The sequence below is a fragment of the Cnephaeus nilssonii genome, assembly GCF_951640355.1.
Source record: "Cnephaeus nilssonii genome assembly, chromosome: 18".
Taxonomy (NCBI): Eukaryota; Metazoa; Chordata; class Mammalia; order Chiroptera; family Vespertilionidae; genus Cnephaeus; species Cnephaeus nilssonii.
Genome location: NC_137089.1, coordinates 32686608 through 32701482, shown reverse-complemented (window position 1 = coordinate 32701482; position 14875 = coordinate 32686608). Strand labels below are relative to the sequence as shown.

The following is a 14875-nucleotide window of genomic DNA, read 5'->3' as shown; positions in this document are numbered from 1 at the left end:
GGTGTATTTAAATAATATGCACATTTGATAACTATGTTTTAAATATCAACAGAAGAGATTCTAAAAATGTTATATTTCTTTCAGAAGGATAAAGAGAGAACAGACTCTTTAGTCAAAGAAGTCCCCCAGCTTGCCACAGAACTAGGGGGAACAAGAACTATAGAGATACCACGTCCCTTTATCAGATACAATGCAAATAAAATATAGTGTGGAAACCTCTGACTTTTAAGTGGACGATATCAGGGAGAGTAAGTAACATGTCAAAACTAACACACGTGTCTAATTCCCTGCCTTTCCCTACACAAAGGCTCAGTGACAGTGGCTCTTTGCCCACCCCCTGCCCTCCCACCCCCGTGTTGATGAGACACATGGTGGAAAACCAATCTGCTGCCTCTGGGCCACTGCTGAAGGGTGGGGGTGGGAGAGAGAGAGAGAGCCCCAAATAAACATCCTCTTTATTCTTCCACTAAAACCCACATCACAGGAACCTGCATACAGCTTTCCATTTAGTATTTACACCTTTGAAAAGGCAATGATTTCTTAGACCATAAGAATACACTGTTGATTAGGACCAAACAACAGAATATATTTTTCAAGAATTTTGAAAAATTTAAAACTAGCAAGTTGAAGAAAATGCATTAGAAGTAAATTGCTACAGAGTAGTTGGCACAAGCCCATCTGAAGCCAAGTCAACACACCCAGATTTTCTTTGATTCCACCATATGGGAATATTACTACCCCTACACTTACCCAAATAGCCCTCAAAACCACCGACGGTGAAAGTAAAACCTGCCGATGAAGCATGTCCCTACAACCTAAGTCCCTAAATTAACCTGTAAAGCCACACGATCTTGACAACCCTGAAGGAGACAGAAAGGACCCTGGTGGACTTGGCCAATTCATACTGGCCACCAGAAAGGCCAATGAGGAACAATATCAATAAAAGCACTTTTGAAATAGACCCCCAGCCAAAGACAATGAGTCCCAAGTCCCTGGAAGGATATGTATGCAAACCAAGGTCAAAGTCTGACACACCACAAAAATAAATGGATGGCAGTGTCACCTATACAAACTGGCAAAAAACTAAAATGCAAACACGTTCCTCAATAAATTGTTTCAAGATAAATGTTCAGGGTTCCCATAACTTATTTCACAGAATATTAAAGTCAGCAACTTAGAAGCTTTTCAGGATCTATCAGTTAGCATCTCTCATTTACTACCAACCATGTCATATAATCCCCTTTTTATAATAAATGAACGAAGAGGCTTTTAAGATCATTCACACATAAAAACAGTTTACATATATACTAAAGATCAGGTAAGTATTCCGACCAAGGATGGTATTTTTTCCCACAATATTTAAGTAATACATTCATTCCTACCACACCCATGTATGACTGCAACCAGCTCCTAAAACACAACTCCCTTGGGCTCCACTGCTGGGAGCTCAAGGACCTTGTCCCCAATATGTAACTAGCAATAGAAAGCAGTTTCCAGAATGTGGAGACACAGAAGAACAAAATGTAGCAAAGTCTGCTTACCATAGGATTCTAGTCATAGTCTATGATGAGCAAGCTCCTACAAAGTGCTACACATTAGGCAAGGAACAAATGGAAGTGTCACCCCTTACACAAGTAACAAAGGTTCCCTCCCCTCCCCCATTTCACTGATCCCACCAGCAATCCTTGGTGGGCTCACCAGGCACCAACATCTTGGGGGGAAGCTAGCATGTTATCTTGCAAAGTTTAGGAATGCTACCAGCAATGGCACCATGGTCCATTAAGTGGGTACGTCAGTCATTTGCTACAAGAATTCATGAACTTCCTCCTCAAATCTATACTCTCCAGGAGCTCCCTGCCTCAGGGAATGAACAGCATCACCAGCCAGCCAAGCAGGGAACACACTGGAAACCTACATTCCCTGATACCTTCCTCTCCCTGAGAATAAATCCATCCTCAAGTCCTATTCACTGAACCTCTTAAATATTTCTCAAATCTGTCCATTTCCCTCCATCCCTATGGCCACCATTCTAGTCCAACCCATTATTTCCCCATCCCCTGGACCACCATAACAGGCACGGTACTGTTCTCCACCCGTCCTCCCTCCTCTGCCCACCCACCAATTCAGTCTTCAAATCTGCTCATGTCCAGCTCTGCTTAACACTCATCAGTGGCTCTGCTGCTTTTTCAAAAATCCCAAATTCCTTCCCAAGCTGGCCTCTACCTGCCTCTTGAGTTCCATCTAGCTGCTCTCCTTTGACCTCAAACACACTGCCTCTCCCTCGGGCTGGTTAGTGCTGCCTCCTTCCTTCTTCTACCATCATTTGGATGACAGTGCTAAAGCCACTTCCCAAGAGGTAATGCCCCACATGGATGAATCCCCACATCGCCCTCACTCCTCCTGGTTTCCGCGACCAATGATACTGCAGCAGCTCTATTTACTGTGTGTGTGGGCCTGCCAGGTCTTCTCATGGCATCACTGTATGCAACTCATACACACCCAGCACTGTTCAGGTAGCAGGTACCCAATAAATACTTGCATCAATGAGCAAGAAAACAGATGGAACAGGAAAACTGACTGCAATCCAGAGTCACTTGCCACCAGAGCCAAGCTGACTCCTACAGCAGTAGCGTGAAGCTAAAATGGCCAACAAATTGCTGATTCCACATGGGCCTAAGCAAGCAAGCAAGCCAGCCCAAGGACCAATCAGCCCTTTACTATCACCAAGCTCTGCTTCTTCGCTACTATTCTACATTATGTTTATTTTTTTAAAGACAGTCTTTAACTTTCCAAGTAAAAACAAAACAGAGCCCTCCAAAAATACTTCTCTGAGGCAACTATCATGTTTGCAGTCACCTAACATTAGTTAAAAGGTACAGGAATCAAGTTATGGTAATGAATACATGCTTCTAAAATGAAAACAGTAATCAAATCCTGGAATAATTATCTCTGCATTTTTTCAGATGGATAATCAACACCACCACCACCACCACCACCCCTCTCAAAAAAACCCTTCCAAACCTTTCCGCAGTAGAGGCAAATAAATTACTGTTGGCTTAAGAATACCTTTAGGGGCTATGTTAGCAGATGTTGTAGGATTCTTAACGCAAAAGGTACTTCGAGTCAGAACATAAGAGGGAGAGAACTGGACTCTGCCAGCACCAGCTCAGTGACCCTGCAGAGACAAACCCCGGGCCGGCCCTGCATGGCCCTGCACGGGCACTGAGCTAGGCACGGGAAGACAGCTGCAACGGAGACAGCTCCGCAATAACTGGGTGACCAGCCAGAGGCAACTCATTTAACTAATCTCCCTGGGCTTTAGTTTCTTACTCTGTAAAATGAGAAAGTTAGACCAGCTCTCTAAGGTCCCGCACACTCTAAATATCCAAAGATTCATTAATGATTGTAAGATAAGTTCCTATGTGACGATATCGTTATGATTTCCTATTACTGTTATTTTTATCCTACAGGTGAAATTTCCTCTAAGGTTTTTAATATATTGATACAAGTAAAATAATAAAAGGGCAGTAGTAGTGTTTTTAATTACTTTCCCAGCTCTTAACCACCGCCACCGTCAGCTATGGACTTCTGCCATAATTGCAACCTGACCTGAGGAACACCCAAATTAAAACAAATCATCACATCTTCAGGTTTTTGTAGGAAAATTAAGTGACCATTTACTCACAATTTATATTTTATATTATCCATCATCTTTAAATATTAGGGATTTTGGTGTTCTGTTTTGTTTTTAGAACTAACACAAAATAATGAAGTTTCCTAGCGGGGGAAAATAATTTCTCTCTCAAACTAACAAAGGTATAATGGCTTTAGAAGTCTGATAAGATACAATATTAAATTGTGATTTTCTAATAGCATAAAAAGAATAGCTTGTTAAAAAAAAAAAAGATACACAAATGTGTCCATGTGAATGAAAAAGACAGAGTCACACAGGGCCAATATGTGTCCGACATCATCTCGGTATCACCCAAAGGCCTTCCTTCTCCATCTTTTTTTAGTGAATTTAGCTATGTGACCTATATCTATTTTAGTGCTTGTCTGTTTACATCTAGAAAGCATTTAAATACTGGAAGTGAAACACTTTATTACAAAGCTAAAGGTTTAAGGGCCTTTTTGTTCTGTAGTCACACACTTTGCTCAGCCCTGACTAAGCATTTTTTATTCTTGCGATGCCTTATTTATAGATGTTTATAAGATGGCCAGGGTGTCTGCTATCAAACCCAAAAGGCCATCTATGGATAATAAAGGACAAAAGGTAACCACTACCTCCAAAGCTAATCTTAAAAGTGAAACGTATTTGGTTACCTATAGAACCCTCTCTCCTACTAGACGGTAAACTCTCTGAGGGAAGGCACTGCCCTTCATTTACACACTGAAAGCTTGCCAGTTGTTGCTGAATCCAAGTAACTACAGGGAGAAGACTGCATGGCAGGCAACCTTTCTTAAGCATGGGGAATAACATGCTATAAACCTAAGTTTGAAATAATGACTCTAAACTTGGCATGTAGACTGTTCTTATGAGTTACACAGCATGTACATAAGAGCACTCAGACTGTATTCGCTCTATGAGGAAAATATTATTTTTCTCTTTGACCTAACTGCTTAAAAACTATACTATAAATATTATATTGACTGCATCTGTAGGAAGAAAAATGGTAACATTTCTTTGATACAGTACTTAAATGTACTCCTCATGTATTCATTTTAACTCAATATAAGTAACACTCTCATGAAAAAAGTTTGGAATTGGTCCTATAAATTGAACTGATTAAAAACTAGATCAAGTGCAGGTGAATCTATGTACTATTTTTAAATTAAGTTACTACAGGAGTTATTTTAAACGTGACTTCTATAGTTTCACCTTTGGGGAGGGGGTATGTTTTTCCTCAAAAGAGGAAAGTAATGTTTGGGTTTTCAGCCATTACCTACCTATACACAACCTGTATCATTTCTCTACCCTGACTTCTGCATTAAGATACTGAAAAGGAAGTAATTTTTAAAATTAATTTAAAAATAAGTCCATTGATTAAACCAATATAACTAGAATTTGGAATTCACATACCAGTTTTTTATTATTATTATTCATTTCTAATCTAGAAACTCATTTTAATCTCAAAAAACCTAGAACAGAATTCATCAAGCTTCAATTTACTGGCTTGCACTGAGTGGGAAAATGAAAAATATCAAGAAAATATAAATAATAAAGTCCACAGTGCTAGAAAACAATTCTTGAGTGGCATGGTGAGGAAATTCACCTGTTAAAGCCCCCAAAGATCCATTATCTCCCTTTATCAGGTTACTAAAAAGGGGGTGGGGGGGAGATGCCCTATTTCAACTATGCGGCAAAATAAGAAAATTTAATTCCTAAAACTTGCTACAAGCCCCTTTCCACTTCCAAATTGTTTGCTTAGTAACTTTTTTCTACATTACAGATTTTTTTTCAGGGAAAATAAACTTTTCCTGAGCAAATCTGGAAGACATAAAATGTCTCCTACTTATTATCACCTAGAAAGGCAAACCACGTGCCCCAAGCATCTAGCTTTCAGCCTCTTTATTATCATTGTCAATGAATGGGCCCCAGTCAAATGAAAGCTGCCATTTTAGGGTAAAGACTGTAGGGCTCTGTTGTGCAACAGCAAGACAAAAACACTCCGCGACAGATGTACTCTGGGGGCTGGGAGACGATTCAACTTCATGAAATCACTGCTCAAGTTATTTCTGAAATAAGAATGACCCAGTACTTACACATTACTACAATCTAAATGGAATATAACTGGGATAAAGCAGGTTCCCAAGCTGCTAAGGTCACAGTCACTAAGATTTTTGTTTTGTCATCGTTAGAATAGATCTGTGAGGAAATAAAGACAAGTTTTTTTTTCTACTTGATTATTACGTATAGTGAGTACTCCCCCTCCCCTTATTAGGAGAGGATTGAGAGAAAATACACTCAACCTCTGTGAAAGGTATTGCCCATTGCAAAAACGGCTTAAATTAATATGTTTTAAAAAATAAAAATCAGGGCCTTCTCCTACATAATCCTTTAAAAATAAATTAAAATATGTAATACATCCCAGAAATCAAGCCCAGAAGATGAGCATATTTCAAGATAAGTTCTTCAAACCGGTTGTTAGATAATATACAATGGGAAACTAAAAAGTATACTTAGCAAGTGGAGAGCTGGATAGTGTATCTAATTCTAGCAATTCAAAAGGAAACTCTCCATGTGGGTTGCTACTTTTCTTTTGTCCATTGTCTGTTCAGAAGAGGGGGGAAAAACTAGTTTAAAATCGAGGCGTGAACAATCTCCAAAAGTGACCTCCAGGAAAACCGTTCGACCCACAGCAGGAGCACTCCCCGCGCTGCCCGCTCTAGTGGGGCGCTCACAAAGCGGGCGGCCGGCCGGGAGTTTGGGGTGCGCTCCCACGGCGCTGGGCTCCTCGAGGCAGAGCCATTCGGAGAAAGGCGGCTCGGTAATGATGGCTGCTCGGGGCCGGCGGCTCTTTCCCCGGAGCCTCCCGACCCCCCCCCCCCTTCCCGCCCCGGGTCAGCCGCCCTCCTCCCCCCCCCCCCGCCCCCGCCCCCGTGCCGTGCTGGCCCCGAGCGGACGCAGAGCCGGGCACCGCAGCCCACGGGGTGCCCGCGCCCCCCGCACCCCCAGCGAGCTCAGTCCCCGGTGCGAACCAAACAAACAACGCGTCCCCTGCCGCCCTCCTTCCTCTCCCCGCTGACCGCTTGGCCTCCGGCCACCTCCGCCGTTCACGCTCCGAACCGGGGATTTCTGCGGGGGCAGGGCGCACCCCGGCCACCTCGGGGGCCACCTGGTGACCCCCACCTCGGCGGGCTCGGGGGTGGGGGAGCCGAGTTGCTTTCGGGGGGTTAGAGTCGCTATTATGCAGCCGCCGCCGCCGCCGTTGGCCCGGCCAGCTCAGCAAGGTGGGGTCCCCTCCTCTCCTCGTCGCTCCTCGCCGCGCCGCGCCGCGCTCTCCCTGGCCCCGCTCCCTTTCTTCTCCTCGGGTACTTGGGAGCCGCCGGGGAGCCCCGGGAGCCCCAGGCCCCGGGTTCGCAACTCCGCGCCCGCAGCCGGCAAAGGCTGAGGCTGGGGCTGAGGCTGGGGCCGGGGCTGGGGCTGGGACCGGGACGCCCCCAGCACCGCGTGTTCACGCTGCCCCCGCCCCACGCGGCACCCCGCGCACTTTCCCCGCCGTCGACCCACCTCGCCCGGTGGCCGTCCCCGCGCGGGCGGCGCCGCCTCGCCAGGAGGGACGCACTTTGTTCGCGCCGGTGCGGCCGCCGCTCCAGGCGAGCGCGGCGTGGTCGGTCCGGAGCGGGGGGCGGGGGCGGGAGGCGGGGGTCGCCGCCGTCCCCGAGCCGCCGCCGCCGCCGCCGCTCAGCCGCCCCGCGCCCGCGCGCCCATCGCCCACTCGCACTGGAGTTGGAGCCCAACTTTTCCTCCTTCCTTTTTCTTTCGAATGGAGCCGGCAACTCGTGCTCGGCGCCGGCGGGAGGAAACGCTCTCGCTCCCCCGCGCGCAGACACGCTCCCTCCTGTCCCCCGTCCCCCCCCCCCCCCCCCCCCAAGCCGGCAGCACAACAAAAAGCCATTTACATGCGAGGAAGTGACCCTCGGCCGGACCGCGCGCCCCCGCCCCGCGGACGCAGGCAAAAGTTGGGGCGCCGGGCGGCGCTCGGGGCGCGGGTTCGGGCCCCGCGGACGGCGACGCCAGCGACACGGCACCGGCGGCGCTGCGCTCCAGCGCTGGCCCCGGCCCCCGGCCCCCGCCCTCGCCCCTCGCCCCTCGCCCCTCGCCCCTCGCCCCGCACACGCCCAACTCCTCGCTCCCAACTCCTCGCGCGGCCCCGGCCCCGGCCCAGAGCGATTTCCTGCCGCCGCCGCCCCTCCCGCAGGCGCCCGGCGAACTCTCGTGCTCACCGGCTCGGTCGGTCGGGCGGGCTCCTCCGCTGCCCGGTGCCGAGGGAGAAACAAAACGCAGAGCAGGCTCAGGAGTTGGCTGGGCGGCCGCGGCCGGGGGGCTGGATCCACGGGCGCGGAGTTGGCCGGGAGCGAACGGGGCTCTGGCGAGTTTCAGGGTCTCTGGGTCCCCGGGCCGCCTCCTCAGCGGCGCTCCTTTGTGTAATTTCACTCGATTCAAGTTTAATCCGATAGTTCCCGAGCACGAGCGCGTCCGCACTACCACGGCTCAACCCCCGCGCCGCCGCCGCCGCCGCCGCCGCCGCCGCCGCCGCTACCGCCGCCGCCGCCGCCGCGGCCCCAGCACGCCAGCGCCTGCGCGCCCCCGCCACGCCGCGCGCGCCCGCCGCCGGCTCCTCCGCGCCGCGCCCGCGCCCGCGCCCGCGCGCCGCCACCTGACGTCAGGCGCGCCTGGCATAATTTATGCAAGAATTCGGCCGGGGTGGCGGAGGCCGAGGGAGAGGCCGAGAAAAAGGGGGCGGCGCGGGGCTGCCGGGCCGCGGGGCCGCGGGGCCGCGGGCGGCGGAGGGCGGGCCGGGCGCCACTTCCCGTCCGCGGGCGGGCGCCGGCTCTGCGGGCGGATCTTCCCGCCGGCCGGTGCGCGGCCGCCCGCACGGCCGGGCTGGCCGGGCTCGTCCGAGCGCTCGGCTGCCGCTCGGCTGCGCCCCGGGCGCGGGCTGGAGAGGGTGCCACGTTTCCCCCGCGCGGCACCTTCCCCGAGTCCGGGTGCGCCGCCCCGGGGCAGGAAGCGGCGGCTGGGAGCCCGCGGTGGTTCTCCGGCCACAGCGAGGGTTTCCAAGGCTACGCGGACGGCCGCGGCTCGAGGGGTTTGGAGGTCTCCCTGTAATTATCCTTCAACTTGAAATTATTTTCCCACATGAAATTATTTAGAATGGACACATTCCATTTCAAATACATTTATCCTGCCTCGCCACATTGCTTTTCTTGCCTCCTAGTTGACAGAACTTCGCGTCCATGACCAAATCAAAAAGTTTAACTAGATGGAGCCGATTTTGTTGAATTTGTTGCCACGCCAAAAAAAAAAGGGAGAGACAGCGCAATGGTTATGAAACAAAGAAATAGGTTGTGTGCCCATTATTAAACGTGTCGGGACTGGAATGTTTTAATCATTCTTTGGCAAAATAGCACTTTTATATGATCTCCTAGCCTTAAATAATCAAGCCTCATTCTGTTTCTCCTCCCGGTGCAAAATAAATAATGAATTTGTCTTTTACTAATTTTCCTTTTAGGAGATAGATCTACAGATATTTATCAAGCACCTTGTAGTGCAAAATACCGTGCACTACTTATAATTCTTTTAAGCTGTCAACGATTGTACACTTTAAGATGATTTTATTAAGTTAAAGATGATATTTATTTTTAAATCAAGAAAGGAGGTTATATCAACCAAAGATAGGTTTATAATAGATAACCAGAGTAAAGCGACTTTGCATTATTGGACTCTAGAATATACAGAAAAATTACAAAACTATGCAAAATATAGTTTCTCTTCATTCACCACCTGTTGTGCTGAGACTTTAGTAATCACAGTATTTCTATTTGGACAAAAGGGTGATCAAACGTATTTTGGTAATTACTACAATTATTCAATAACTAAGTTTGAGTGTCCTAGACTTAATCACTAAAATATTTATTTTCCTTACATTAGTAATAATTTTCCAAATATTTTTACATTATACTATCATTTATTGAAATGCACTAGTTTGGGCTTTCATCATACAGGGTGGGCAAAAGTAGGTTTATAGTTGTAATACAAATAAATAATACAATAATTAATAAATAATTACATAAAAATAAACATTTCATGTAGTACATGAAACCTTTTGCCCACCCCCATCTACTTGAGTGGTGTTTTTGAAAAGGTAAATGATTCACTGAAGGGATTTATAGATAAACAGCAGAGAAAATTGACACCACAGAAAATTCTGGCATTAAAAAATTGGAAAACATTAAAGTCAATTTCTACCTTTTTTATAGCCTCATATCATAAACCAAGAATCAGAATTATGAAGTTAGTTTTACATTTCCAATAAGCTTATATGTCTCAGTGAAAGCATATAGGGGATGCTTTTGGGGGGGGGGGTGTATGTGTGTGTGTGTAAGAGAGGGAGAGGGGGAGAGAGGAGGACCCAATGTCTACAAAGAAACCACTAGTACCTGACTATATTACAGAACATAAAAGTGGCATAAAAGGAATTTTCTTTTACAGTATACCCCAGCTCATTGTCAGATGTGCATTTGTTTCAAGTCAGATTACAAGCTAAAAATATGGCATCTACATACAGTGAAAGTAAATGAGTTAACCTTTAATCCACAAATAATATTAAGTGACCCTGAGGAGATCTGTCTATTTGACTAGAAGGTTAGGACACCTCTCTTTGAAATACAGGGGAAGCGGTAAAAATAGTGCATCCAAAGCTCAACGTGAAAACAAACAGCCCTGCAGCCCTCTCTGATTCAGCCCCTCTCCTCGTTGCCTTCAGCCATGATGAAGTCTCTAAGCTTTTCAAGGCGGTGCTGGCACGGAGCTTGAGGGGCATTGAAAAGCGGAACGCCTCCGGGGCACACTCCTAGGCAGCTCTGGCCTACTTAAATCCCAACTCCCACCCCCCACCACCTTTAGCCTCCAATGTTTCCTCTCCATTTGCTTCACTATTGAGGTTTTCCCAAAGAGAATAATTTGAATTCACAAGCTTTCCTTTTAAGTATGCAAATACCTTAGGGAGAGATAAGGGACTCAGGGTCATTCACAGATGAGTGTAAGTTCAATGGGTTGTTTTCCTCCCCACACTAGCTGAGGCTAACAAATTTAAAGATCTATTGGAGTTTACAGTCTAATGGACTGGTAGTTTGGATTTAGTGGCAAGAGAAAATGGTGATTTTTTTTTAGGGGGGGGGGGGGGTCTGTTTGCTGTAGCCAGAGGGAGTGAAAGGTTCTAGAGACCTGGGAAATAGTGGGGCATTAAAGAATGAGGTGGGTGCAGCTGAGAAAAATACCATTACAAAAAGGCTTTCTAGACCCATGAATGAATGAAAAGTCTCTTCCAAGAACTCAAACTAGTGCTAACTGATCTATATAGTTCAGCCACATTAGTCCTTAGACAAATAAATATTTGTCTTTGTTTGGGAACATAGCCACATGTATCAACCTATAATATTGGGGGGGGGGGGATAATTTGCACAGCCAGAACAACTGAAAATCACCACAACTTTGGAACACCTCCCTATCCGTTCGTCCACATGTTGGGAACTTAAAAATATTACATACGTTACACTAATTCCAGTGTTGACAACAAACTTGGGTGCATTTTTGGAACTCATCTCTGAAACTGTTCAGAACCAGTTCGCGAGTCAAAGAAAATAACTCTCTGTAGAGCCCCTATCTCTTTTTCCCCACTAAACGCTTTCTTATTCATCATTTACCAAATTTGCATCCACATAATTTTGCTGAGCTCCAAACAATACATTGCCTTTAAATGACGAAGCTGTACTGTCATTGAAAACATATAGAAAAATAGAGGCAAAGATGTTTAGAGGCTCTAGTCAGAGTCTAAAGAAAACACGAAATAGACAAGTTAAAAGCATGTCCTGCACCACTGGAATAACGGCATAACTTCCCTCGTTCATAAGGGAAAGAACCTAGTTGGATAGGGAAGCTCACTCTTCATATTCCACCCATCATGGGACCACTTGCTATGAGCTTTTGCCGGCAACTGTCAAGATCCCGAAAGTCAAGATATCAGGTGAAAAGAAAGCCACTAGGACTACCATTAGGCCACCGTGGCCTCCCAAAGACAGCATGTGTAGCTAGGTTTTAGCAAACGTTTTGTTGACTGTCTACTGTGTACCAGATTCTCTGTTAGCCTGGGAGACCATGGTTAGCTCCCATCCGCAAGAAGCATAAAGAGAGGAATGATTCTTGCTGCCTGGGACAGCAGAGAAGGCTGCTCCCACCGGAGGCTTGAGCTGGGTCTTGAGTAGGCACAGAAGTTCATCTGAACAAGAAGGGTGAGACGTACTCCCAAGAGACAATGAAGAGGTGCGGAGGTTGCAAAGCCTGGTGAGTGCGGGCTCCTACAAGTGATTTCATGCAGAGTGAGACATGGAGGGTGAGCCACTCTTCCTCCTCAGCCTTCTCCGATCCCCTCCAGGATGGGCTGGCTGTCCTTCCTTGGTCTTCCATCTCCATCAACACCAGTTTACATTAAATTATAATGAGTTCCTGTCCCATCTCCTCATTGGATTGTGAACTACTCTGGAGCAATGACTGTGTCTTGTCTGTTAGTACCTGTGGCCCCCCCCCCCCGCCCCCCATGGGCACAGAGCCTTCCATATAGAAAGAGCTCAGTAGATACTTCCTTCCTTATACAAATGGTGGGCTTGGGAGGTAGTAGATTAGATCAGAACCAAGGAGAGCTCTAGACTTCACCCCAAAGGTTTTAGAGAGTCATTGAAGAGCTCAGCAGGGGAGTCACAATCAGATCTGTCCTTCTAAGCTCTGCAGTAAGGAGAAGGGTGGGGGCAACCAGACCTGCAGCAGGGGAGAGAGTGAAAAGGACCTCATAAGACAAGAAAAGGGAAGATATAAAAGCAATTACCCTTTCTTTTCAGCCGGAACCGCCATCTCCCAGTAACACTCCGAAATGACTAACACAAAGGGAAAGAGGAGAGGCACCGGCCATATGTTCTCCAGGCCTTTTAGAAAACATGGCGTTGTTCCTTTGGCCACACACATGCGAATCTACAGGAAAGGTGATATTGTAGACATCAAGGGAATGGGCACTGTTCAAAAAGGAATGCCTCACAAATATTACCATGGCAAAACTGGAAGAGTCCACAGTGTTACCCAGCATGCAGTGGGCATTGCTGTAAACCACAGGTGGGGAACCTTTTATCTGCCAAGGGCCATTTGGATATTTATAACATCATTTGCAGGCCATACAAAATTATCAACTTAAGCATTAGCCTGCTATGTTTGGTCAGACGTTTAATTAACTCACCCCTAATGCCTTGGCAGGGCCAGACCAAATGATTTCATGGGCCTCATATGGTCCACAGGCCGGACATTCCCCACCCTGCAACAAACAAGGGCAAGATTCTTGCCAAGAGGATTAATGTACATATTGAGCATATTAAGTGCGCTAAGAGCCGAGACTGCTTCCTGAACCATGTGAGGGAAAACCAGAAAAGAAGGAAGCCAAAGAGAAAGGTACCTGACTTCAACTGAAGCTCCTGCCTGCTCCACCCAGAGAAGCACACTTTGTGAGAACCAATGGAAAGGAGCCTGAGCTGCTGGAACCCACTCCCTATGAATTCATGGCATGACACGTGTGAAAAACACAAAAGACCTCTGTACTGTTAAAAATGTTTCTCTTGCCCAGCCGGCATGGCTCAGTGGTTGAGCATCGACCTATGAACCAGGAGGTCACGGTTCGATTCCCAGTCAGGGCACATGCCCGGGTTGCAGGCTCAAGCTCAGTGTGGGGCGTGCAGGAGGCAGCCGATCAATGATTCTCTCTCATCATTGATGTTTCTCTCTCTCTCTCTCTCTCTCTCTCTCTCTCTCTCTCTCTCTCTCTCTCTCTCTCCCTCCCTCCCTCCTTCCCTCCCTCCCTCTCTCTTCCTCCCTGAAATCAATAAAAATATATTTTTTGTAAATGTTTCTCTTAATTGAGTAGAAGTGTGGTGTCCCTTCCTCAAAAAAAATATTTAAAGAAAAATAAAAAGCAATTACCAACTTCTTTATACTATTCAGACTCAACCTGTTACTAAATGCTTGTCACGCGAGTGCTCATCCCATAGGGAAGACCAGGCAGAACGGAAGAACCACTCTGCCCTGTGGCCGAGGAAGGCAGTGCTGTATCCGGGGAGTGTGGAGGCAGTGGTTCCATCATGGCCCCCGCCCCCAACCTGGAGCGAGCCACTTTGCCTATTTCTCCCTGAGCTACCATCTACAATATTCTGTGACTTATTGTCACTGAACTTATCCCAAGTAACAGTGGACAAGACCTAAAGTATCCCATTGTCGCTACTTCTTTTTTTAAAATATATTTTTATTGATTTCAGAGAGGAAGGGAGATGGGAGAGAGATAGAAACATCCATGATGAAAGAGAATCACTGATCAGCTGCCTCCTGCACGCCCCCTGCTGGGGATCGAGCTGGCAACCCCGGGCATGTGCCCTTAACCAGAATCAAATCTGGGACCCTTCAGTCTACAGGCTGACGCTCTATCCACTGATCCAAACCAGCTAGGGCCCATTGTCTCTACTTCTAAACTAATAAATGGAAATCTATAGTGCTAACTTAGCCAATTATAATAAGATACTTTTACAAAACATTTTTATTGGTTGATTTCAGAGAGAGAAAATAAGAGATAGAGCAAGAAACATATATTTGTTGTTTCACTTGTTTATGCATTCATTGGTTGATTCTTGTATGTTCCCTGACCAGGGATTGAACCCAAAATCTTGGCATATGTTCTAACCAACCAAACTACCCTACCAGGGCTACAAAACATTTAAAGTGGGAAAATATAGCATCTTACTCTTTTGTTTGTTTATTTTGTTTTGTTAATCCTCAGCCAAGGATATTTTTCGATTGATTTTTTAGAGCAAGTAGAAGAGAGAAAGACAGAAAGAAACAACGATGTGAGAGAAACATATCGATTGGCTGTCTCCTGCAAGAGCCCTGAGCAGGGTCCAGGCTGGGGAGGAGCCTGCAACCAAGGTAAGTGCCCTTGACTGGAATTGAACCCGGGACCCTTTGGTCCGTAGGTCATCACTCTATCCACTGAGCTAAACTAGCTAGGGCCTCTTTTTTTAAAAAAAAAAATTATATATTTTTTTGTTTCAGAGAGAAAGGGAGGGA

At 46.9% G+C, this 14875-nt stretch overlaps 1 protein-coding gene and 1 pseudogene across 2 annotated transcripts in view; one reads left to right on the top strand and one right to left on the bottom strand.

Annotated features, from left to right (window-relative positions):
* Nucleotides 1–8257, bottom strand: part of CHD7 (chromodomain helicase DNA binding protein 7) — a 178743-nt gene extending 170486 nt beyond the window's left edge. Inside the window, 1 exon segment of the mRNA XM_079796311.1 lies at nt 7948–8257. The gene's annotated coding sequence lies outside the window, so the exon portion shown is untranslated.
* A 4393-nt stretch (nt 8258–12650) lies between these two features.
* On the top strand, nt 12651–13332 carry LOC307113831 (large ribosomal subunit protein eL21-like; annotated as a pseudogene). The gene is made up of 2 exons: nt 12651–12886; nt 13066–13332. The product of its transcript is annotated as a large ribosomal subunit protein eL21-like (transcript).
* Nucleotides 13333–14875: the final 1543 nt, after the last annotated feature.